Below are 25,350 nucleotides of genomic sequence, written 5' to 3'. Positions count from 1 at the left end.
GTATTTGTACCCAAATCTAATGTTTGTTAAAATCGGACCCAAAATTATTTTTAAAAATTTGCTCATCTCCAACCTGGAGTAATGCAATCACTATTTTCACTATATCCATGTAAAATGCTGCTCTCCAGTGTCATTTTGACTCCGTTCAGCCTATTTACTTCTACCTCTGCAACTCTGGTCTCTTCAGTTTCTGGGGGTGGGCAACAGCTTTTCCCTTCTGACTATCAAGCACCTGCATCTCCCAGGAGTGCATTGCAATCTTGTTAAACCTTTCCTCCTCTGCATAGAAAATGGTCCCTCACCCCTCTGCATAGCTCCAGCAGGGGTGTAGCTAAAGGCTCATGGGCCCTGGTGCAAGAGTTCAGCTTGGCCCCCCTTCCCTCAGTGCTTTGTTGCCGGGGGCAGGGAAGCACATAGCCTTTGTGCTGCCTGAGGCAAAAATTGAAACGGCACCCCCCATGCCAAATTCTTGACCTTACCCCTTCCGTCTAGCCACAAGGGTCTTTTGGCCCCCTCATGTTCCTGGGCCTGGTAGCTACTGCTACCTCTGCACCCCCTATAGCTACACCCATGGCCCTACCTCAATCTTCTCTCCACTGTCTAGAGAGAGATATAGCTATATATTTTTATGGAATTATAAATAGGGAGAAATGAATAAAAAACTCTGTGTACAGTCACTGATAAGAGGAAGGGAGCAGGAGGGCTGCAGCACATGTGGGTCCATTACTGAATGCAGGAGAAATTGATCCAGAATCTATCAGCCGCTGCTACATCTCAATGTACCTCAACGTACTTGATTTCATCCAGAAGTATTCTGAGATTTATTTATTTTTTAGCAAAGATTCATATGGAATTTGAAAGGATAAAAAGTGTTTTTAATTACATTTTGTTATGAAAGTATTTCCACCCTACTCCCCAAGAAGCACCAACATATCTAGTGCTATACTGAGGCACACAGTGGTGGTACAAAGAGTGTCTGACTCTCACATACAGGGTCAGACTAGCCCACCAAAGTACCAGAGGTCTACCAGTAGACCTAGACACAATGATGTGCTCATAAGACAACTCCTTTTGGCGGTGACTTTGGAGCCAATGACTTGCCACCAGCGTCTACTTATGGATGCTTTCCAAATAAACTAATAGATCTTATTGATGCTACCTCCAGTATGTGAAGTGATGATAAAGAGGATGATGCTTTTGTAAGTTGACTGTATGATTCATAGAGGCCATTTCTTCTAGTGGATCCAAGGAACCTAAATCCAACATACTTCTCAAAAAAGTGCCAGACTATAGAACAGAAGTATCATTTAAACCTTGGGGGTGTAAATGTAAAATCTATAGCAGGTCTCCAAGCTAACATGTACCATACCAAATGTTGGTGTCTTCTTATGTGCCTTTGGTCACCGGAGTCCAGGTGTAACTGCTACTCCTGCACTCCTTACTATCAAACCCCAGTCTGAATCAGAAGATGTTCATCACAGGTTGGCCGATTTCTATGCTTTCTTTCACCACAGTGAGGAGCACTGGCAGAACACAATGGCATATTCCAAATTTCAGCCCTGTAGGGAGACCTGGCTCTGTAGTTTCCATATTAGCTCTATATAAATAAGAGATAATACAATAAAAGTACTACTCTTAAGTAGGGGCCCTCATATATCACAGTATCTAGACATTTCAAAGTCATTAAAAGCTATGAGCCAACAGACTGTCCGGCCTGGATAACATCCAGTGTTCTTTAGAGATGTGCTGATTTTCTGTGTCAGGAGGTACTAATTCACTAGTAACGGACAGCCCCTTAGAACTAGGAGTATGAATATGATAAGTACACCCCCTCCCTTTAATAAATCTGTTAATTAACATCCCTAGCCGTGCCAGTTTGCAACGTTCAGCTTCTCAGATTAAGCAAAGAATTTTAAAAGTCAGGACGTGTATGCATTATATTTCTTTCCAAACATTTGATATGATCCAGACTCAAAGAAACGTGATATCCTTTATAGCAATTTCACCTAGGGGGGGGGGGAGTATACACACCATAGAAATAAATGGTAGGTTTTTTGTGCTCATTCTCCTGATCTCCTGGCTGCGTGAGTAAATATTGTGCTTGCTCTGGGATTGCCATGGCAGCATCAACAGGTCACATGACATAAGGTCTATGCAAATTGCTGCTACCATGGCAGCCCCAGAGCAAGCAAAATAGTTACATCATGATAGAAATTTAGGGGAGGGAGAGATAAAAGAAACATAAAATAGATAAGAAATGCATATTTAAAAGTATGTAACCCTTTAATTTTTGGCCAAGAGCCATAATAGATACTGCTCACTAAAGGCGGGTTCTTGGCTGACATTCATTACTACTACATTCGCTATAGCGTGTACAGGTGCAGCATGCAGAATATTAGGAGTCATATTAATTATTTTTTTAATTTAATTATATTTTGAATTAAAAAAATCCCCAATTGATGTGGGGAGCTTCACAATTATTAAATATGCAGAATTTGTTGGTGCTATATACAGTAAATAAAGGATAATGATACTATTATTATGTTTAGAATTGCATTTTTTCTTAACTACAGGAACTTCATTCCACCTATAGATGGCACTATTGCAGTTTGGGTTAGTTTGGTCTCAATATGCTGAATATGCTCCACTGGGAGCAATGACACCTACAGACGAAATACAGAAGTATCATATTTTACAATAAATTTTTAAATCATTTGGTAGATACAGAATATATACACCACATAGAGAAAAGTCTTGGGGCACACATCTTAATCATTGAATTAGAGTGTTTCATTCAGTCCCAATGCCACAGGTGTATAAAATCCAGCCCCCAGCCATGCAGTCACCTTTACAGATATTTGTGAAAGAATTCTAAAGTTCTAAAGAGCTAACAGAACTCTAGCATGGTCCTGTAGTAGGGTGTCAATGCTGCCACAAGTCAGTTCTTGAAATGTCTTCCCTCCTAGATATTCATCGATTAACCGTGAGTGGTATAATTGCAATGTGGAAACATTTAGCAACCACAGAAACTCTCCAACAAAGTAGAGACCATGTAAAGTTACAGAGCGGGGATCACCAAGTGTTGAGGGGCATAGTGCATAAAAGTTGCCAATGCTCTGCTGACTCCATAACTTCAGAGCGCCAAACCTCTTCTGGTATTAACTTCAGCACAAAAAACGGTGTTGTACCGGGAGTTTCATGGCATGGGTCTCCATGGTTGAGCAGCTGCAAGCAAGATTTACATCACCAAGAAGATGGAGTGGTGTAAAACAATCCACCACTAGACTCTGCAGCAGTGGACACCTCTTTTGTGGAGTGATGAATCACACTTCTCTATATGGTGGTCTGATGGACAAGTCTGATCTTGTCGAATGCCAGGAGAATGTTACCTGCCTGACCACATTGTGCCAACTTTAAATTTTAGTGCAGGAGGAATATTGCTATGGTGTTGGCCTAGGTCCCTTCATTCCAATGAAGGGAAATCTTAATGTTTCAGACATTTTGCACAATTTTATGCTTCCAACTGTGAGGGAACATTTTGGGGAAGGCCCCTTTCTGTTCCAGCATGACTGTGCCCCAGTGCAAGAAACCAAGGTCCATTAAAGGGGTTGTCTCATCATGGACAATGGGGGCATATCGCTAGGATATGCTCCCATTGTCTTATAGGTGCGGGTCCCACCTATATAGATAACGGAGCCCCGCAAGGTGGTGGCTGGAGGACTCCGGTCCGGCCACCACAAAGCCTGCTCCCCATAGAAGTGAATGGGAGCGTATCTCGCGTGCGCGGCTCCCGCTCCCATTCATTTCTTTGGGGCAGACAGAAATAGCCGAGCTATTTTTGCCGACCCCATAGAAAATAAATGGAGGGCAGCTGTGCATGCGCAGTATGCCCTCCTTCACTTGCGGGGTTCCGTTCTTGATATAGGTGCAGGTGCCAGCGGTGGGACCCCCACCTATAAGACAATGGGGGCATATCCTAGTGATATGCCCCCATTGTCCATGATGAGACAACCCCTTTAAGGCATGTTTGGTTGACCTTGGTGTGGAAGATCCTGGCTTGCCCTGACCTCAACCCCATCCCAAAAAATGTGGATGAACTAGAATGGAGGTTGTCATCCAGGCCCTCTCATCCCATATCTGGCCTTACAAATGCTCTGCTGGATGAATGGGCAAAAATTTCCACAGACATACTCCAAAATCTTGTAGAAAACCACAAAGGGTGACCGACTCTATATTAATGCCTATGGATTTAGAATGAGATGTCCTAAAAAGCTCATAGGATACTTTCACACTAGCGTTATTCTTTTCCGGCATTGAGTTCCGTCCTAGGGGCTCAATACCAGAAAAGAACTGATCAGTTTTATCCTAATGCTTTTTGAATGGAGAGCAATCCGTTCGGGATGCATCAGTTCATTTTTTTTGCCATTTCAGGACGGAGAAAATACCGCAGCATGCTACAGTCTTCTCTCCGGCCAAAAAGACTGAACACTTGCCGTAATGCCGGATCCGGCATTAATTTACATTGAAGTGTATTAGTGCCAGATCCATCATTAAGTGTTCCGTCAAAATGGATCTGGCATTCCGGTCTGCGCATGCGCATATACCGAATCCGTTTTTCGCATCCGGATCCGTCTGACAAATGCCATCAGTTTGCATATGTTTTGCCGGATCCTGCAGGCAGTTCCGGGAACCAAACTGCCTCCAGGAATCTTCTGCCGCAAGTGGGAAAGTACCCTTAGGTGTAATATGTAGGTAATGCATCTTGTTCTTCAGCAAATTTTTCTTAAACTCCTTTCCTTGTGTCCTGCTAGGGCATGTGGACATCATGTTTAGGCTTCTCCTCTATTAGCCAGAGAGGATAGCCTGGCAGATCTAGCCCATCCACTTATGGCGGTCACCCCTCTGTAAAAATGGCTGATCACCAATTTCTGGATCCGTGTTCATCACCTGATTTTCTGAATGACTTCAATTTGAAAAGGAGGTTGTCTTCCTCATACCGTAAAAAGCTTGACCCATTGGTCTGTATGCACAGTAGAATGAGGACAGTTTGAAGGTAGCCTTCATAGGAATGTTAATGGTCTGAGAGTGAACATTTTTGGGGGATCCATAAAACCCCCCTGGACCTAGTCTAAAAAACTCAATCTCTATGCTGCATGATTAGAAAGTTAATGAAATGCACTTCTGCATTTGCCTTGCTCCCGTATCCTTTGAGGAGTGATATTTGCCTCGCACTGGGTCAAAGGTCGGCCAAGTGCCATGGTAGGAGAACCTGTTGATAGAAGGCAGGTAATCATTTCACCGTGAAATATCCCAGACTTGAAAAACACCACCAGAAAATGCAAGTGAAGGATTAAGTTACAAATCTTACATATTAGTGTTAAGAATCCTACCCCCCCCCCTCCCCCTCCCGCTCTCCGACTGACTAACGTCTGGATGACAATAACCATTTAACCGCTTTGTAGTCCAGTCCTGGGGAAATCATACAGGAAAATGGCTTATCTACAGCAAATATATGCTTTGTGTCAGTTGTCTGGATGAGACAAAGGGTTTGTTTTTCTGCTGTGACGGGTTTGCTCTATTTTAGAAAGGTAATATTCATAAAACATAGGATAATGGAGTAATGCCTATTGAAATGTAAACTGTAATAGTAATTGTTACCTACCTCACCCATCTCCAGCACCGGTTTGTTCTCATCCCGACAGTACAACCAACATGGCTGACATTACCCTGAGCGCCATACATTTACAGGGACAGCCCTGGATCTAGAAGCTTAAAGGGGTTGTCCATTTTCAGTGCTAAACCCGGACATATCCCTGTTTTCACCCAGCTGTTCGCTCCCCGCTTCACCATGGAGCTCAGCCGCCGGCGCTCCACAGCAGTAGCAGCAGCACGATGCCCTCACACATTGCGAGGCTGGTCTGTGTAGGAGGAGCCAGCAATCAGCCTCTGTGCGCCTCCTCCACAGACCAGCAGCGCTATGTGTGACAGTACATGGTTCTGCTGCGGGGAAACGCTGGAATCTGAGCTGTGAGCATCGGAGGAACTAGGTGAGTATTTACTGTTTTTTTCTTTTTTTTTTTTATTCCTCTGAATGGGGCTCGTAACCACTGTAAGGGGGCACATGTATGGGCATAATTACTGTGAGGGGGCACATATCTGGCCATAACCCCTGTGAGGGGGCACATATCTAGCCATAATCACTGTAAGGGGGCACATATCTGGTGTAACCACTGTGAGGGGGCACATATCTGGTGTAACCACTGTGAGGGGCACATATCTGACGTAACCACTGTGAAGAGACACATATCTGGGCATAATTACTGTGAGGGGGCACATATCTGGTGTAACCACTGTGAGGGGCACATATCTGATGTGATCACTGTGAGGGGGCACATATCTGGGCATAATTACTGGAAGGGAGGCACATATCTGGGCATAATTACTGTGAGGGGGGCACATATCTGGGCATAATTACTGTGAGGGGGGCACATATCTGGCCATAACCACTGTGAGGGGGCACATATCTGGACATTACTGTGAAGAGGACATATCTGGGCATAGCTACTGTGATGGGGGCACATTTTTGCATAACTACTATGAAGAGGGCACAATATGGGCATAACTACTGTGAAGGTGGCACATCTGGACATAACTACTGTGAGTGGCACAACGTGGGCATAGCTACTTTGGGGGAAACAATGTGGGCGTTACTACTCTGTGCAGGCAAAAAGGGGGAAATTACTATGTAGGTGTATATAATTATGTTTTGGGTGTAGTTAGAGGCGTGGCCTAGTGTGAAAAAAATAGGTGCACATGCAACATATACTGTATTGTCCCTCTTTCTGTTTTTCTAAAATTTCGGAGGTATGGGTAATTGCCCTGATGAGGTGTTGTGTCATGGTGTACTCCCTGAGGCCATTGCTCCCCGGGATCAGTGCAGCGGAAATGTAGTTGGAAGGATCAGGCCATAAGTAAATGTAGAACAGTCTCTTTTTACTGAGTACAAAATATAACTTGTGGTACATCCAGCAGCACCAGTTGAGTATGTATGGTGGTTGGTTTTATGACTATATATTGGCACTTGTGAGTATAGGTGTCCACTGTAAGATTCCGACTTGAGTTTTGTCAGGTCTAGTAGTGGTATAGGTGATGGGTGCCTGAGCTGTAGTCCCTCACCTTGCAGCAGTGCCTGTAAAGCTGTATGTCACTGATCACTCTGCTGTCTAACACAGATGCATATTTTGCTGGTCTCTCTGGAGTGTTGGTCTCACAGGAGGATATATCGTTCTCAGGGTATAGGAGCTCTGGCTTGTGCTTCTCCTCCCTCAGTAGTTACAATGTAACTCACCCTCTGGCAGGCAGCTGGACCAGCCCAGTGCAACCAAGATAGGAGGAACAGGGTGGTCAGCCCTGTTCCTGCCAAGTTTGCCAACCTTTATCAATCATACCTCCCTCTGCTGGTACACATGACCGATACATGAAAAAAATACATAATATTACAATGCAAAACTATTTACAATTTCATGCCCCCCCCCCCCGATCTGGGTTCTGCGTATATACATAGGGAATGTCCGAAGATGTATTCTTTATTTTATATTTTTAATTCTTAATGCCTAAAAACTTAAAAACTATTCGAAGCCACTCATCCAAACTCTTTTTTATTGCAATTTTACATTTTTTGTTAATTAAAATAAACGTTGAAATCCCAGATTAACCTTAGCGGGCCCCTTAATTGCAGTCCATTATTATACATAAGAGGTCCATAGGAAACACTAAACTAACACTTAAGTCAACCCAGGGTTATTTCTATAGGCCATTCTAAACTCAGGAGAACACGTCTCAGATCATACTAAGCTACAGTTACAAAAATGCTCAAAATTAATTTGCAATTAGGAACTAAACTGATCCAGCAGACCAGTTAATAAAAGACACATGGCCATATAGCTGGAGCAACATCTGGACCTTTCCAACATGAGCATAAAAAAAAAAAAGAAAAGAAAAAAATTCAATTCAAACTAAAAACTGAGATGAAGGGTATAAGGTTCTATTAATTTCCTCAGTGACGGAGAGGATGCATGTTACGGTACAAAGCGACGCGATTCTCCCCACAACACAAGGGTTTAATTGTAAGGTAACCGTCAGAACTCCTAACAATGTCTTGTTTTATATACGGAGGCAGGGTTTTCGTCGGGGTTGTCATTTTATGTCGGTTTTCTAATTACATGGTACAGAAGAACGTGCGGGGATCTTTCAGCTGTTCTTGATAAAATGTAAGGATTCTGCTACTATTAGCGGCCTTCTATGCGATGAAGAAGCTTGAAACATTGTAATGAGACCACAAAATCAAGCTGTAAAATAATAGATTAAAATAAGGTCACTGTAAGTATGTAGCGCAGCAGAATATACTGATATGTGTGCGTTCCCTTCTGTCTATGGACATGTACCCAACATATTTTATCCATACAATGTCCTATAGACTAAAGGGAGTCTGTCACCAGGAGACTCACTGATAAACCAGGCACCATGCCTTGCAGGGCTAGCTCAGCTGAATGTAATGATGCCTTTCACTTAGTGATACATTGCTTTATTCTGGAGGACATACAGTATGTAGTACCCTAGAGCGGGCACTACCATTTCTACACCCTGCTACTGTCTCTAATAGGCTAACAATAATGTCATCTATGTATTTATTCCAGGTACTTTACTACTGTGCATTAAAAGTATTGCTATATGAAACTATTATGTCCATGCACTGTGCCTGGTTGTCCAGCAGATGGCAGTGTATCCGGCAGAGAGAGAGAGAGCTTCAGATAGAATGGAACTTACCATTCCACTCTCCCCCCTTTTGGGCAGAAGTGGGCTAGTCCTTCTTCCTACCAAGGTAGGGGTTGCATGAAGCTATAGTCAGTTTAGATTCAATAGTGATAATAAAAAGACATAAGAGATGGCGCAGTGAAGGGAATGTCCCCCCGTTCTTCAGCAGGAGTCTCCAAAGGGAAGCAGCTCAAAGAGCACCGTTGACCCTTACAGTATTACAAGGGGGTCAACAGCAAAAGGCACCCCACTGTAAGGTACCAGAACTGTCAGAAAGTCCCGCTACCAAACTGAAGCCAGAGTCTAGCACAGCAGAGAAAGAGAAAGCGAGGTATCCAGGTTTGCCTGCCAGTTTACCCAATACCTGCTGGAGCCAAGAGAAAGACCTGTACTCTTACTCCACCAACTATAACTCACCCCTTTATTGCTGCGTATCCTAACCCTGGGGAATGACGGTATTCAGGTAGGTTATAAAATCTCTCTTTAATAAGTAGACGGGGAGGTTGCAGTACAAATATAAACAGTAGGCACAGTTATGAGGTAGATAACACAGCAGGTTTATCCCAAAGACCGTATATAGTGGCTGACAAGGTGCTGATCCCCTCTAAGTCGTTCTCTATATATATATATCATACAATCCTCCCAAAATAACCACAAAACTTTCTGCAGTGCCTCATTGCAGGGTACAGTCCTAGATCGGATGGCCAATCAATCTCAGAAGTGTGGCAGGTGCAAGAAGCAATTAACCCTTACCACAAGCAGTAAAGTCTAAAGCCATAGTTGTGCGTTACCTTTACTGACTCATTCCTCAACTGGCTGTAACAATTTCAATGCTTCTTTCTCTCAGAGGTTAATCCTCAGTAAAGTTACTTTTTCTGTCACCTTTCCAGGTCTTCTCCCTTGACTGTTCACTAGCAGACTCTCTAACCAGTGGTCTCCCGGCAACTACACTAACAACTGCTCGTTTTAATCCCTTCACAACCAGCAATGTACATGTAATGCCAATCGCAGACGTATAAAACCTCAGCTGACCTGGTCAATTGTGACCACAGCATCTGAGGCGGCTTTCCCCAGGAGACCTGCACTCCAAGGGCCCAAATGGCTTCCCAGCATGGAAATCGGGAAAAGTGTTGGCTCTCTGTAATAGCCTCGGAAAGAAAAGGCTATTTCAGCTGCAGGTGGCAGTTTTTGCAGTATAAGGGAGAAGTGAATCGCATATTCTAAAGACATACTTAAAACATAGAAACCTAGAATGTGTCGGCAGATAATAACCATTTGGCCCATCTAGTCTGCCCAATATACTGAATACTATGGATAGCCCCTGGCCCTATCTTATATGAAGGATGGCCTTATGCCTATCCCATGTATGCTTAACCTCCTCCACTGTATTTGCAGCTGCCACTTCTGCAGGAAGGCTATTCCATGCATCCACTACTCTCTCAGTAAAGTAATACTTCCTGATATTACTTTTAAACCTTTGCCCCTCTAATATAGAAAAAACAGGTGAAAAAAGAAGTATAAAAAAAGTTAATAAAAAAAAAATGTTAAAATTAAAATCACCCCCTTTCCCAAAAATAAACAATAAAAAATAATTTTTATAAAGAATACTATTAAAATATAAACATATTTATCCTGTGCTGTGAACATCATAGTGGAAGAAAAAAAAAAAAAAATGTCTAATTCGAAATTTTTTGTCGCTTCACCTTAAAAAAAAAAAAAAAAGTGATCTAAAAGTCATATGCACTCTAAAATTTTACCATTTAAAACTACAGATCTCCCCACAAAAAGAGAGCCATCACACAGCTCCATAGATATAACTATAAAACGTTACGGGGCTCAGAATTTGGCAAATAATTATTTTATTTTTTTTCTAAAGTTTTTTTTTTTTGTATAAAAGCTGTACAAATGTGACATCATTGTAATCACACTGACCTGGAGAAGGAAGGACACAGGTCAGTTTTATTGCATAGCGAAAGCCGTAAAAATCAAATACATAAAACTATGGTGGAATTGCATTTTTTTTCCCCAATTCCACCCTATTTGGAATTTTTTCCAGCTTTTGAAGCTGTGAACAAAACATTAAACCTTTAGCAATGAATGAATTACAGTTTTAACCCTTTAGCAGTGATCCACCGGGTCATTGCATGAGGAGTTCATTAGGTATGGCTGAATGAGCATTTGGCCAACAGCTATTGAAAGTGTATAGTCACCAAGTGATCACAGGGTGTCCCACTGCTCGGGAGCTCAACAATCAGTTGTAATGTGTGTGGGAACTTGGCAGCAAGCGCCCATAGCAGCGCCAACACAGGTGAAATGATGCTTTACATATATTGTTCATAGCCTGCCCACCCATACAGTCAAAGGATCTCTGCTGCTCCGTCTGTGAAGGAACCACACTACACAAAAACAAATGTTCATAGTCTGGAGGATCCTGCTAAAAGTGGGGCTTTAAATCCCTAACCATACAAGTAGCGAAAAAAACTGTCCAAACAATGCTCACGCGTTTCGGACACTATCATTCATAGCAGTACTAATGAAATGGAGCATTACACACGTCCAATCAAACTCAATCAACTGCCAGTGTAGTGTAATAAATGCTAAGGGTAGGTCCTTCAGAACAAGACACACCTTACAACTGATGAGGATCCTGAATGCTGGGCCATATTCTAACCCCTTTAGGTCTGCACGCCCAATTTTTTCAAGCCATGAGTTCTGGCATTTTTAAAGCATCAGGAAGGGAGCCAGGAATCAGTCTTTTGTGTGTTCCAGATGGTCACAATGTGCTGAACAGTGGCCTCCCAGAAGCTGGCCTCCCACCCATGAAACGTTCGGATAGGCATCCATGTATACACTATATTTTTGGAATATGCCCCAAACATTAGGTCGATCCAGTCCTCGCCGTATCTTGATGGCGCAGTAATATTTTTCCGTTTAATATCCCTTTAAGAAATAATACTTGGTTTCCAGCGAGAGAAGCTGCCCTTATGTTCTGCCTTTTGTCTAACATTTGTGTCTTCTTCGCCGGCCTGGCTTGGCTTGATTCTGTACATTTATATACAGCTGCAAATCTTGTTCTGCTGCTGCCAAGTGATGTCAGGGCCGTGAATGGTATTGTGTTCCTGCGATTATGCAAAGCATCAGTTCCAGTTCTGTCCTGACATCTCACTGTGTCACAGCTGCTGCATTACTGGCGCTCACACCACTGGCCTCTCATACAGACAGCTGGATGCATACCTCTCGTGGTACTCGGCTGCCGACCACCAGATCTGCATTTTAGTGTTTGTTCAGGACACATCTGCCCGGCAGCAGAGGAGCGCCGCCGAGCGCGTTTTCAGCCAGATTTGCCTTCGTAAAATGCAATGCACTGTTTCTCATTCATTAGTCAACGGGACAGGACGCTTAGTAAATGAAGCATCGTAACGACTATACAGGAGTGAACGTATATTAAGATTGTTTCCAGAGTAAGAAAAGGGTGAATTCCAAAGATGTTTTTAAAGATGCAGGCGGCATAAGCGGGTGAGAGATTGAATATAGCGGGTAAAGGAAAGATCAGTGTCAAACATGCCACTGAGACAAGGCTGCAAGCCCAGGAGGAGCGAAGCGGAAGATAGGAATGGTAGTGGCTTTGGCAACGACAAATCACAGTGGCAATCCTCACACCGATGCTACTTAGGTCCACCTTGATGCACCTTGATGTTGGAGAATCCTGCTGATGGCCTTGGTGTTGAGCGCTTTGTAAGGGTGTAAGGCAGTAGGTGTAGGTGCTGCAGCCGGCGAATGGTGTTGGAGTCAGTAACCAGGTCAGATGTAGAAAATAAAAAACTCTCTCTTTTTACTAAAGTGCAGAATGGGAGTTGTAGTACATACAACGAAATTAAAGCACACGTCCAAACAAATCACAGTGCAAATCTTCCTCAATATAGGATAGCAATAGAGTATATATAGACCAGAATGGGAATTGTAGTACTTCTTCCTTCCAGCCTTCCACAGTCTCTCTCTCTAGAATCTAAGGCTGGCAATAAGGGTCTTGCAAATTCGGACGGAAGCCTAGTTTTCTGAAGATGTAGCACCTCTCTCTTTCTCAGCTGGCACACAGCAACTAGGGGTGGACCTAAGTCCATCTCCTAGCATTCTGTAAGAGGCTGAGTCAGGATAGTTAACCTTGACCTATCCATACAGAACTATTAAGTGTACAATGCAGTAAATCAGAACATTAAACTAATTAATATGACAACAAACACTTTTGCAGTTACCCTGTTCTGGAGTAACAGTGCTACAGTGGATGTGCTGCCTCAGAGTTATAGTAGTGCCATACACTGAGAAGGAGATATCAGGTTAAGGTAACTTAGTAGATAGCAGTTCAGTTTTTGGAATATTCAGTTTCAGACAGAGAGAGGACATGATGTTAGAGACGGAGGGCAGACATAGCGCTGTGATGTCACAACAATACTTAGTGCACCAATCAGTAATATCTACTCAGACCTGATAAAATGTGAAGTTGCACGTATTGCGCAAAAAATATGCACATCATTAGTGCCGATTTGCGCAATAGCAAAAATAATGACTGTAGATCACGAATTCTAGAATTAGAGAATTTATTGCAAATATTATGTGAAAAAATTTGCTAAATATTGTGAAAACAAATATTGCCTATGCCGCTCATCACTACTGAGAGATACAGAAGAATGAGAAGAGAGTAGTCACCATTCTTAGACTACTTTCACACCAACGTTTTTGCTGGATCCGTCACGGATCAGCAAAAACGCTTCCGTCATAATACCACCATCTGCCTCCGTTATGAACGGATACTGTGGCATTATCTCTAAAATAGCCAAGACGGATCCATCTCTAAAACCATTGTAAGTCAATGGGGGACGGATCCATTTTCTTTTGTGTCAGAGAAAACGGATCCGCCACCACTGACTTACATTGTCTTCTCCTGACGGATCCGTCTTGCTTCGCACCACATTGCAGACAGAAAAATGCTGCTTGCAGCATAATTCTGTCCGTGATTGGGACGCAACCAAACGGAACTGAATGCATTCTGGTGCACTCAGTTTTGTTCAGTTCAGTTTTGTCCCCATTGACAATAAATGGGGACAAAAAGGAAGTGTTTTCCCCAGCTATTGAGATCCTATGATGGATCTCAATAGCGGAAAGGGAAAGCGCAGATGTGACAGTAGCCTTAGCTGTCAGGAGGTCATTTGTCACTTTGGTAAGTTTCTGGACAGCATGGAAACCAGATTGTAAGGGGTCAAGGACATAGTAGATGAAGTGAGAGTAGACCAGATGTTCCAGAAGTTTAGAGATGAAGGGGAGGCTAGAGACAGGTCTGTAGTTATCTGTGCAGGATGGGTCAAGAGATGGCTTTTCAGTAACTGGGTTATGACCGAATGTTTAAAAAAGGGGAAAATATGCAGTGTCCCAGGGGGTCAGTAGTGTATGCTGGGCTTTGTAGTGCAGATTGACCACTAACCTGGGATCCACTGTCGTCTTCAATTGGGGCAAATACTGGAACAGGCAGGTATTTAACAGTTCGTGACGCCAGTGTCAATTAAACGGTGACACGCCGTGTATGGTATTGTAAAAGAATGAAGCAAGCATAGGATAGCCAACAAAAACTGGAACTTTTACTGAATATCAGTGAATACAGCTGGTTCTTGGGAGTACAGAATGGCCGGTCTTAGCAAGGCATTATACAGAGTGTTGATTACAGGAGATGCAGTACAGGCGGTTTGCACAATATTGCTGACTGGTCCTGCTACATGTGACTTTCTCTCCAAGGTCTAAGGCCCTTTATCTGGCGTACCCTTGAAGCTGTCCTTATCTAGTACCTCCTCTGTTATCTTGAGTACCTCTTGCTTTATCTGATCGGCCTCTGTGGTATTCTGTGTCTTCAGGCTGTTTAGCTATGCCCTTCTGTCTTCTATGCATATGGACTCAGGAGGAAACCCTCCCTGCACTGAGTCTGGAAACTTCTACCCTTCTGAGCTAGGCCCTAGCCTATTTATACTGAACTGGGGGCTCCCTCTGCTGGCTGTTATAAGGATTGCCGGTAACCGGCCTGACTGGCTTAAAGGGAACTACACACTCAAATCTAGCAGTGTCGGGTAGCCTACCCGTATGCTGCACACCCCCAGACTTTAACGTGAGTAAGGCCTCGTACTCACACACATGCCTGAACCACCATAAGCTGATGCATAAGTTAAACATTACATTATAAATATAATAAACAACTATTTCACACAAAAATATAACATTTGCAATAAATGACGCAAGAAAAAGGGGCGTCTTCATTCTTCTTAGACACGGCCGCTGACCTGGCACAGCGGACTTAAGGTGAACCAGGTTAGTCTATTTTTTTCTTGACTGAAGTATAATAAGGAACTACACAGGGTTTCCCCGTGGGTATAGAACAGGCAAGGGCTCACGTGGAGGAGTCCATTCTTGCGTACAAACGTCAAGCAGGCTATTTCTATTAACAACTGTTCGGGAGGAGACACCACCAGCATAGTCAAAGTCTCCTAAATGGACTGGCGGACGTCCCCTGGTTATCCGGGTGGACCTTCTCAACACAGGGGTCTCCTCTTCCCTTAGCAACGAGGTAGAAGAGAGAGGAGCAACAGGAGGATCTCCATCCGTGAGACCTTGGTCAGGAACAACTGGAACAACAGGAACAACAGGATCCACTAGAGGGGGAACTGGATCCGGGGCATCTTGAACCGGCTCTTCTGGAAGTAAAGGTACTGTAGGTGCCGGAGCGGGCACCAACAAGTTCAACCATGGTGTCAGAAGCCAATGCATGGGATCAGCGTCATACCTTAGATTACGGACAGCCTGCATAGGATCCTCGGGCTGTGTTGATGACTCTGACACAGGGGGTTCAGATATAGAACTCTCGGCACTGGGTTCTGGTGTCAGGCAGAGCTTTAACCGGTTTCGGTGTACAATTTGGGATCCCCTGCCCTCCCGGGTGATCTCATAAGTGTGAGTTCCAACATTTGGGATTGCAGTGACAACATAAGGACTTTGCTCCCATTTACTGTCCAGTTTACTGGTACGGCGGTTATTTTTTAACCATACCACAGCCCCTATCTTCAGGGGTTCTGCATGGGCTGCTTGGTCATAGTCTCTCTGCTGCCGGTCTCTAGCATAGTCCATACGTTCCTGAACAATAGCTTGGGCTGTATTCAATCGCCTTTGGTGTTCAGCAACCCAGTCGGTATTAGGGAATGGGTTGATGCAATCAGGTACGAGTACATCCAAGGAGTGGTCAGCAGGCAATAATCCTTGGCGCCCAAACATCAAATAAAAGGGGGTATACCCGGTGGAACAGTGTATGGTATGATTGTATGTGAACATGAGCTGTGGCAACAGATTAGGCCAATCTCCCCTGGTTTCAGGAGGCACGGTCCTCAGCATCTCTATCAAGGTCTGATTCATTTTTTCACATAATCCATTACCTTGCGGATGGTAGGCCGTCGTCCGGATCTTCTTACAGTTGTGCAGGCGGCACAGTTCATGGAACAGATGGGACTCAAAAGCAGGACCTTGATCGGTGAGGATCTTTTCTGGACAACCGTAGGGCAGGAGGAAGTGTTTCCAGAACAGTTCGGCTGTAGTCTTGGCCGTCTGGTCTCTCACAGGCACCGCTACAACAAACTTAGTGAAATGGTCAATAATAGTCATAGCGTACACATACCCTGAGCGACTAGGCTCCAGTTTCACATGGTCGATGGCGACAAGTTCAAGAGGACGAGTACTTACAATGGGTCTCAGTGGTGCCCTCTGATCATGGTGTTCACCTCGTTTCAAGGCACAGGCTACGCACTCCCGACACCACTTCTCCATGTCTTCTCTCATGCCCACCCAGTAAAACCGCTGGCGGATATTTGCCTCAGTCTTTTGGACCCCGAAGTGACCGGATTGATTGTGGTACATCTCCAACACCATACCTGCATCTCGTCGGGGTATGAGAATTTGATGCACTCTTTCGTTGGACACTGGGTCTAGGCTTCTCCGTAGCAACAGGCCCTTTTGTATGAAGAGTTGATGGCGCTGTCTCCACAGTTTGATGAGCTCAGGATCTGTACTCTTACGCCGAATCCTCTCAGGGGTTCTGCCACTGGTAATGAAGTCCAACAATTCACCCATCACTCTACTTTCAGACTGTAGTTTCACCCACCTTTCTTCTTTGAGTTCCGGCCTACTGGAGGGTGAAGGAACTGCAGCTCTGTTACTGGTAGCCCGAGCCTGATCCTGTTGAGCAAATTTATGGTAGAAGGCCGGCATTTCTACATCTTCCCAAGCATCTCGCACATCATCAGGAGCTGTCTCTGTGGGAAGTCTGGATAAAGCATCAGCATTGTCGTTAGTACGTCCAGCGCGATATTTTACAGAGAAATCATAGTTGGCGAGACGAGAGGCCCATCTTTGCTCCAGAGCCCCCAATTTAGCTGTATTTAGATGTGCCAGAGGGTTATTATCAGTGAATGCAATGAATGGGGTAGCGGCTAGATAATCTTTGAATTTTTCCGTCACTGCCCACACTAATGCCAGGAATTCTAGTTTGAAGGAACTATAATTCTGGTCATTTTTCTCAGCTCCTTTCAGGGAGCGGCTTGCATAAGCTATCACTCTTTCTTTTCCCTCTTGGATCTGGGCTAACACAGCCCCCAGGCCTCGCTTGCTAGCATCAGTATACAGATGGAAGGGCTTGCTGTAGTCGGGATAACCTAACACGGGAGGCTCGGTCAGTTTCTTTTTTAACAACTGGAACGCTATCTCTCTTTCTTCATTCCACTCAATGGGCACTGGAGTTCTAGGACTTTTCTTGGGCTGCCCCCTCAAGAGTTCCTGGAGAGGATCGGCTATTTGAGCAAAATGGGGGATGAAACGTCTATAGTAGCCGGCAAAACCAAGGAAACCCCTCACCTCTTTGACGGTAGTGGGTACCGGCCAGTTACGGACAGCCGCTAACTTATCAGGGTCAGGTTGTACGCCCTCTCCGCTTACCACATGCCCCAGGTATTTTACCGCAGGTTTGAGCAAGTGGCATTTAGATGGCTTTACCTTCAGGCCATATTTGACAAGGATTTCAAAGACCTCTGCTAAGTGTTTCAGGTGGTCTTCATATGTTTTTGAGTACACAATGACGTCATCTAGATACAGCAGCACTGTTTCGAAGTTTTTGTGACCCAAACACCGCTCCATTAGTCTCTGGAAAGTTCCTGGGGCATTACATAACCCGAACGGCATACAATTGAATTCGAACAGGCCCATGGGAGTGGTGAAAGCAGTCTTTTCCCTATCTGCCGGGGCCATGGGTACTTGCCAGTAGCCACTGGTCAAGTCCAATGTGGAGAAATAGGCAGCGGAGCCCAGAGCAGTTAGTGACTCTTCAATGCGGGGCAGTGGGTATGCGTCTTTGTGGGTTATTTGGTTAATTTTTCTATAGTCCACGCAGAAACGGATACCACCATCCTTCTTCTTTACAAGGACCAGGGGTGCCGCCCACGGGCTACGACTGTCCCGGATTACATTAGAGTCTTTCATCTCTTGGATCATTTCTTTTACAGTCTGATAAGAAGTAGGCGGTAAGGGTCGGTATCTCTCCTTGATAGGAGGATGAGAGCCAGTAGGTATGGTGTGTTGTATGGCACTAACCTCTCCATAATCAGCAGCATGTTTACTGAAGGCCTGGTGGTGCTCTTTGACAAGCCGTAGTATCCCTTCTTGTTGATGTTGGGGGGTAGTCTCGTCCCCGACATGTAGCTCTTCCCACCAGGGTACTTGTGACTGGGGCACCGGCGGACATCCGCTGACTGCAGCTGGCGGCTTTTCTGTCACTGGAAGACGGATGATGTCTTGGAAGAACACCTGAGAAAGCTGGGCAACAGGGTAATGCTTAGTAAGCGCCACAGGATGATCACTCAGGTTAATCAGACGGACAGGTACTTTACCTTGGGAGACGTTCACCAGGCACTTGGCAGCTCTCACATAAGGGTAGTTCTCCATCTGGATTGGCTCCACCAGGGCTGGATAATCTTGGCCTTGGACTCCCAGGACAGCACGACACCATAAGAGAGTTTGGGAATTAGGAGGCAAAGTCACAGGCCTATTATCACGAATCCTGGCAGTACAAATTTCTCCTTTCCCGTTAGCAAACCTCTGCTGGGCACTTAACACAGTGATAGTCTTTTGAATCACCCTCTTGGATGCAGAGGAAGCGGTGGGCAGAGTCTGGTGTAATACGGCAAGTATTTCTGCATAACAGTTTTTGAAGACATTGGTGCCTAGAATGACAGGATGTCCTCCTCTGTCGCCAGCCTGTACTACTATCACCCCCTGTTGAGGCAAGGTGACTTCTCCCACCTGCAGGGTGGGTTCCCAGTATCCATGGATCTTTACCGGTTTGCCATTGCTGGCGATAATCTCTACCCAGGATTCAGGCGGCTGGGTCAATTGATTGGTGTCCCAGAATCTTTCAAAGGCGGGCAGCTGAATAGTAGTGACCTGAGACCCAGTATCTAATAGGGCTTCAAAGGGGACCCCGTTAATCTCCACATTGATTTTAGGATGGGATCCTACATACCGTGGCATCCAATTTGGATCTTTTGGACCTAGTGTTCTACCTCCCGAGGGGTGGTCCTCAGCCTCAGGGGTTGCCCGTTTAACTGCCAGCAAGTGGATTCTGTGTGTCCCATCTTTTTGCAGTATGTACACACGGGCCGCTGGCGACCCCTATTGCGCCTCCCAGGATCCCTGGGGTGAGTCTCTTGGTATGGAGGTGAGAACGGCTTAGAGGGTGACAGGAACTCCTCTTCTGACATCATAGGTTTTTCCCATTCCTCCATTTTTCTGCACACTCTCTCTAGGCTTTTAGTGAGGTGATTTACTTGCTCTGTCAGCATGGCAATAGTATCGGTAGCTGTAGCTTGAACAGCTTGACCGGCCTCAGCTCGGTTAATGATAAACGGTTTTGACCTGCAGGCTGATAACTCAGGTGGGGTGCTCAACTCTGTAGATACTGCTGACCCCAGAATTTTTATAGCCAGTTCTTTAAAGTCCAGAAAGGTACTGTTGGGGTGTTGGGCGGACAGCATCTTTAATTGGGTCCTTATTTGCTCACTAGCCACTCCAGTAATAAATTGTTCCCTCAGGGTCTGATCCTGGTTATCAGCTTCCTTGGGATCTATCTGGATTACAGCCCCCAAAGCCTCCTGAAGTGATAGGGCATAGTCACGGAGGGACTCACCGGACTTCTGTTTCTTGCCAAAGAAGTGCATCTTTATCTCTGAGGCAGTCCTCGTTTCAAAAGTGGCCCTGAGGCGGGTGAATATCTGCTCCAGAGTACTCCTTTCAGCAGCAGGCCAGGATAATACCTCTCTGCGGGCAGCCCCCTCAAGTTGCGCTAGCAAGATTTCCATTTGCTGATCGGCATTTATGGGGTACAGTTTGAATAAGGCCAGCAACTTTTCTTTAAAGTCTCTTAGGGTATGGGCCTCTCCGTTATAGCGGGGAAACCATGGGGCCCCAAAATAGTAAGGCATGGTAAAGGGCATCATGCTGGGGGCTATAGGATGATTAGGAGCCGCAAGCTCTCCCGGGTCCGGCCGCTCGGCAACTCCCGGATCTGACATGTTAACTTATTACGAGGTGGCCGCTGGTAACTAAAGGGGCCGGAACAATCCCCTTCCCTCCGGATACAAGTTCTTACCGGAATCGCCGGGTTCGCGCAGGCCAAATCTCGTGAGACTCCGGACGTCCTGTGTACGCGGTGACGTTGCTGACGCAGGAAAAGCAGGGCCGCGGCGGTGCGATGATGAAGAGGGGCGGGATTCTCTGTGTCTTTGAAGGGATCCGCCCACGGAGGTCCTCAGCAGCGCGGGAAACTTTACTCCAGGCGGCCGGTGGCCATCTTGATCACGATTCCCTGACAGCAAGCAGGGTGTTGCAAAGTCCAATAAATCACAGTCCACAAATACGATTTTCCCTCTGGGGGTAGCGCAACACAGTACAGCGCCTCTGATTCCTCCTAGGCACAATTTTAATCCACCGGCTTGGAAATAAAGGGTTACAGTCTTTGCCATACGGTGGTGAAATAGTTAAAGCACACAGTTCACACTTCTCTGCACTGTAGAAGTATGCGGATCCTGTTCGTGACGCCAAAAAGAGCGATGCAGTGTCCCAGGGGGTCAGTAGTGTATGCTGGGCTTTGTAGTGCAGATTGACCACTAACCTGGGATCCACTGTCGTCTTCAATTGGGGCAAATACTGGAACAGGCAGGTATTTAACAGTTCGTGACGCCAGTGTCAATTAAACGGTGACACGCCGTGTATGGTATTGTAAAAGAATGAAGCAAGCATAGGATAGCCAACAAAAACTGGAACTTTTACTGAATATCAGTGAATACAGCTGGTTCTTGGGAGTACAGAATGGCCGGTCTTAGCAAGGCATTATACAGAGTGTTGATTACAGGAGATGCAGTACAGGCGGTTTGCACAATATTGCTGACTGGTCCTGCTACATGTGACTTTCTCTCCAAGGTCTAAGGCCCTTTATCTGGCGTACCCTTGAAGCTGTCCTTATCTAGTACCTCCTCTGTTATCTTGAGTACCTCTTGCTTTATCTGATCGGCCTCTGTGGTATTCTGTGTCTTCAGGCTGTTTAGCTATGCCCTTCTGTCTTCTATGCATATGGACTCAGGAGGAAACCCTCCCTGCACTGAGTCTGGAAACTTCTACCCTTCTGAGCTAGGCCCTAGCCTATTTATACTGAACTGGGGGCTCCCTCTGCTGGCTGTTATAAGGATTGCCGGTAACCGGCCTGACTGGCTTAAAGGGAACTACACACTCAAATCTAGCAGTGTCGGGTAGCCTACCCGTATGCTGCAAATACTGAGGAGGTGAAGCCAGCACTGGAAAACTGAGGAGCTAAGGTGCACCGAGAGGTTAGAGCCCTCCCTCAGTGCACCGAAGCCATCATTTACTTAAAGAATATTTGTTTTTCTCAGGAATGCTGCAACCAAGACAGATATCATTTTAATCAGCAGGATCAACCCTACCGCATGGAGAACCTGGCTTATTAAGGTTGATCTTGCTCACAGGTGCTCTTTAAGGGGTTGACCAGGATGGGCCAGATTTATCGTTATTCTGACAGCTCACTCCACTTTAACATATGGCTAACATCAGTTTTAGCCAAGTCAGATTTATGATCGGCCCTTTAAGATTTTAAATAGTCCCAATAGTAAATCTGTCTAGAGATTCATTTACATAAGAAAACACGCCCACTTTCAGAAAACTGGCGAGCATAGTGCTGAGCAGAAAAAAGTCGCAAATTTTTGCGCAGTTTAAGCGATTGCCCAAAAATTTGCGACTTTTTCACTCCATTATTCTGACTTGAGCTAATGATAAATCTGGCCCATAGGGTCTACTTTTTTCCCCAGACAGAAACAGTGACATACCTGTCCATGGGCTGCATCTGGAATTGCAGGTCAAGTGAATGTGCATAAGCTGCAATACCGAACACAACCACAAGGACAAGAGTGGCGCTATTACTGGTAAGGAGCCGAAAAGTCCTAGTGATGATAGGAGGCTGTAAACCTTCAGTCCTCCCTTGATTTGCCAGTATTTTTGCTTAGCCTATAACGGTGGCATAATGTGACGCTTTGGAATTGGAGGGAGCAGGGCCATAAACCAATACTGTAAATCCGGTGAAAGTAAACAAAGGATGATGGAGGTTGTAGGGCAAAGGCTCAGTAGTGAATATCACAACTTGCAGACAGCGAGGACGGCTCCCACGACACTTAACCTTGACTTCTCCGAGCTACGAGATCTTGGCATCCCAGTATCAGATCCAGAAGAATGTTTTACAAATAGTGCGCAGCTGGATCCGCTTAATTGGGTCTCAATTTATGTAACAGTAGCCATAGGCTCCAAGCAGAAGGGCAATAACCTACATGTCCTATAAATTATTTATACATGGAAAAGATCAAATGAGAGGAACAGGACGGCGGTCTGATTATGTGGCAAAACAAAATCACTGGCTGCAATTCCCCTGGTAGATTCAGTCACTCGTACAACACTGAAGTGGTGGTCGGAAATGTGTCTGGTTGGAATTGGGTGGTCACTGATTAATGGGAAACCCGTCCGGTGCTGTAACTGATGAGTGCGATAACATCCTGTATTATATACATATAAATGGAGGCTTCCCATAGGTGTGCAAATAATATTTCTATATACATCATGATCTGATATTGGCAGAACCTCATAATACACACCTCAGCTGCTGCAGAACATCATAATACACCTCAGCTGCTGCAGAACCTCATAATACAGACTTCAGCTGCTGCAGATCATTATAATACACACCTCAGCTGCTGCAGAACATCATAATACACCTCAGCTGCTGCAGAACATCATAATACACACCTCAGCTTCTGCAGAACATCATAATACACATGTCAGCTGCTGCAGAACATCATAATACACCTCAGCTGCTGCAGAACATCATATTACACACCTCAGCTGCTGCAGAGCATCATAATACACCTTAGCTGCTGCAGAACATCATAATACACACCTCAGCTGCTGCAGAACATCATATTACATACCTCAGCTGCTGCAGGACATCATAATACACACCTCAGCTGCTGCAGAACCTCATAATACACATCTCAGCTGCTGCAGAACATCATAATACACATGTCAGCTGCTGCAGAGCATCATAATACACCTTAGCTGCTGCAGAGCATCATAATACACACCTCAGCTGCTGCAGAGCATCATATTACACACCTCAGCTGCTGCAGAACCTCATATTACACACCTCAGCTGCTGAAGAACCTCATAATACACACCTCAGTTGCTGCAGAACATCGTATTACACATCTCAGCTGCTGCAGAACCTCATAATACAGACCTCAGCTGTTGCAGAACATCATAATACACACCTCAGTTGCTGCAGAACATCGTATTACACATCTCAGCTGCTGCAGAACCTCATAATACAGACCTCAGCTGCCGCAGAACCTCATATTACACACCTCAGCTGCTGTAGAACCTCATATTACACACCTCAGCTGCTGCAGAACATCATAATACACACCTCAGCTGCTGCAGAACACTATAGTACACACCTCAGCTGTTGCAGAACATCATAATACACACCTCAGTTGCTGCAGAACATCGTATTACACATCTCAGCTGCTGCAGAACCTCATAATACAGACCTCAGCTGCCGCAGAACCTCATATTACACACCTCAGCTGCTGTAGAACCTCATATTACACACCTCAGCTGCTGTAGAACCTCATAATACACACCTCAGCTGCTGCAGAACATCATAATACACACCTCAGCTGCTGCAGAACACTATAGTACATACCTCAGCTGCTGCAGAACATCACAATAAACACCTCAGCTGCTGCAGAACATCATAATACACACCTCAGCTGCTGCAGAACACTATAGTACACACCTCAGCTGCTGCAGAACATCATAATACACACCTCAGCTGCTGCAGAACACTATAGTACACACCTCAGCTGCTGCAGAACATCATAATAAACACCTCAGCTGCTGAAGAATTATAATACAGATTTCAGCTGCGGCAGAAGAGACTTTATTACATTTTTCAATCAAAATTTCTAGACCATTGCACTTTGTGTTCTGCGTTGCCTGGTGATTGACACGGAGTGGGCCCATACCGACTTTTGCTATCGGGCCCTATGAGATCTGTGTACGCCCCTGCGGCTGGTGATATAAATCCCTGGGTCGCTCCTGTTGTGTGAAGTAATTTAATAGCCTTGGCAGTAGTGATGAGCGACATAGGCAATATTCGTTTTCGCGATATTTTGCGATTTTTTTGCATAATATTCGCAATAAATTCTAGAATTCATGATCTCGTCATTATTTTCGCGACTGCACAAATCGGCACTAATGATGCGCATATTTTTGGCGCAATGCATGCAACTTCACATTTTATCAGGTCTGAGTAGATATTACTAGATATTACTAAGTATTGTTGTGACATCACAGCACTATGTCTGTAGCCTGTATGTATGGACAGCAGAGAAACACTAATCCCTATCACACTACCTAACACCCTGCACTGGAATCAGCTACACTATATCAGGATATAACCTACACTGACTATCTCCCACTAACTATCTGTATTATATATATGAACTAACTAACTAATGTAATTGGATAAGGAATAGGATCCAGATGAAAGCACAGAGCAGAGCAATGTCACTGCTCTCTCTCTCAGAACTGCAAAAAACTGCAGAAAATGGCTGCCGGGGAGTTTCCTATATAGTAAGGGGTGGGCAACTTTCCTAGGGATAGAAAATGCCGAAAAAGCCACACTACAAAAATGTAAATAAATATAATATTTATTGAATTCCATATAATAAAAAGTATAATGATACAATCACAGGGATACGGTTAAAAACGGATACCATATAGCAGCATGTGGCAACTCACACATAAAAGCATACAGCGATCTATGCGGATCAAAGAACACCTGTAAAA

Source organism: Bufo gargarizans, chromosome 7, assembly GCF_014858855.1.
Source record: "Bufo gargarizans isolate SCDJY-AF-19 chromosome 7, ASM1485885v1, whole genome shotgun sequence".
Lineage (NCBI taxonomy): Eukaryota > Metazoa > Chordata > Amphibia > Anura > Bufonidae > Bufo > Bufo gargarizans.
This window is presented reverse-complemented; position numbering follows the sequence as displayed.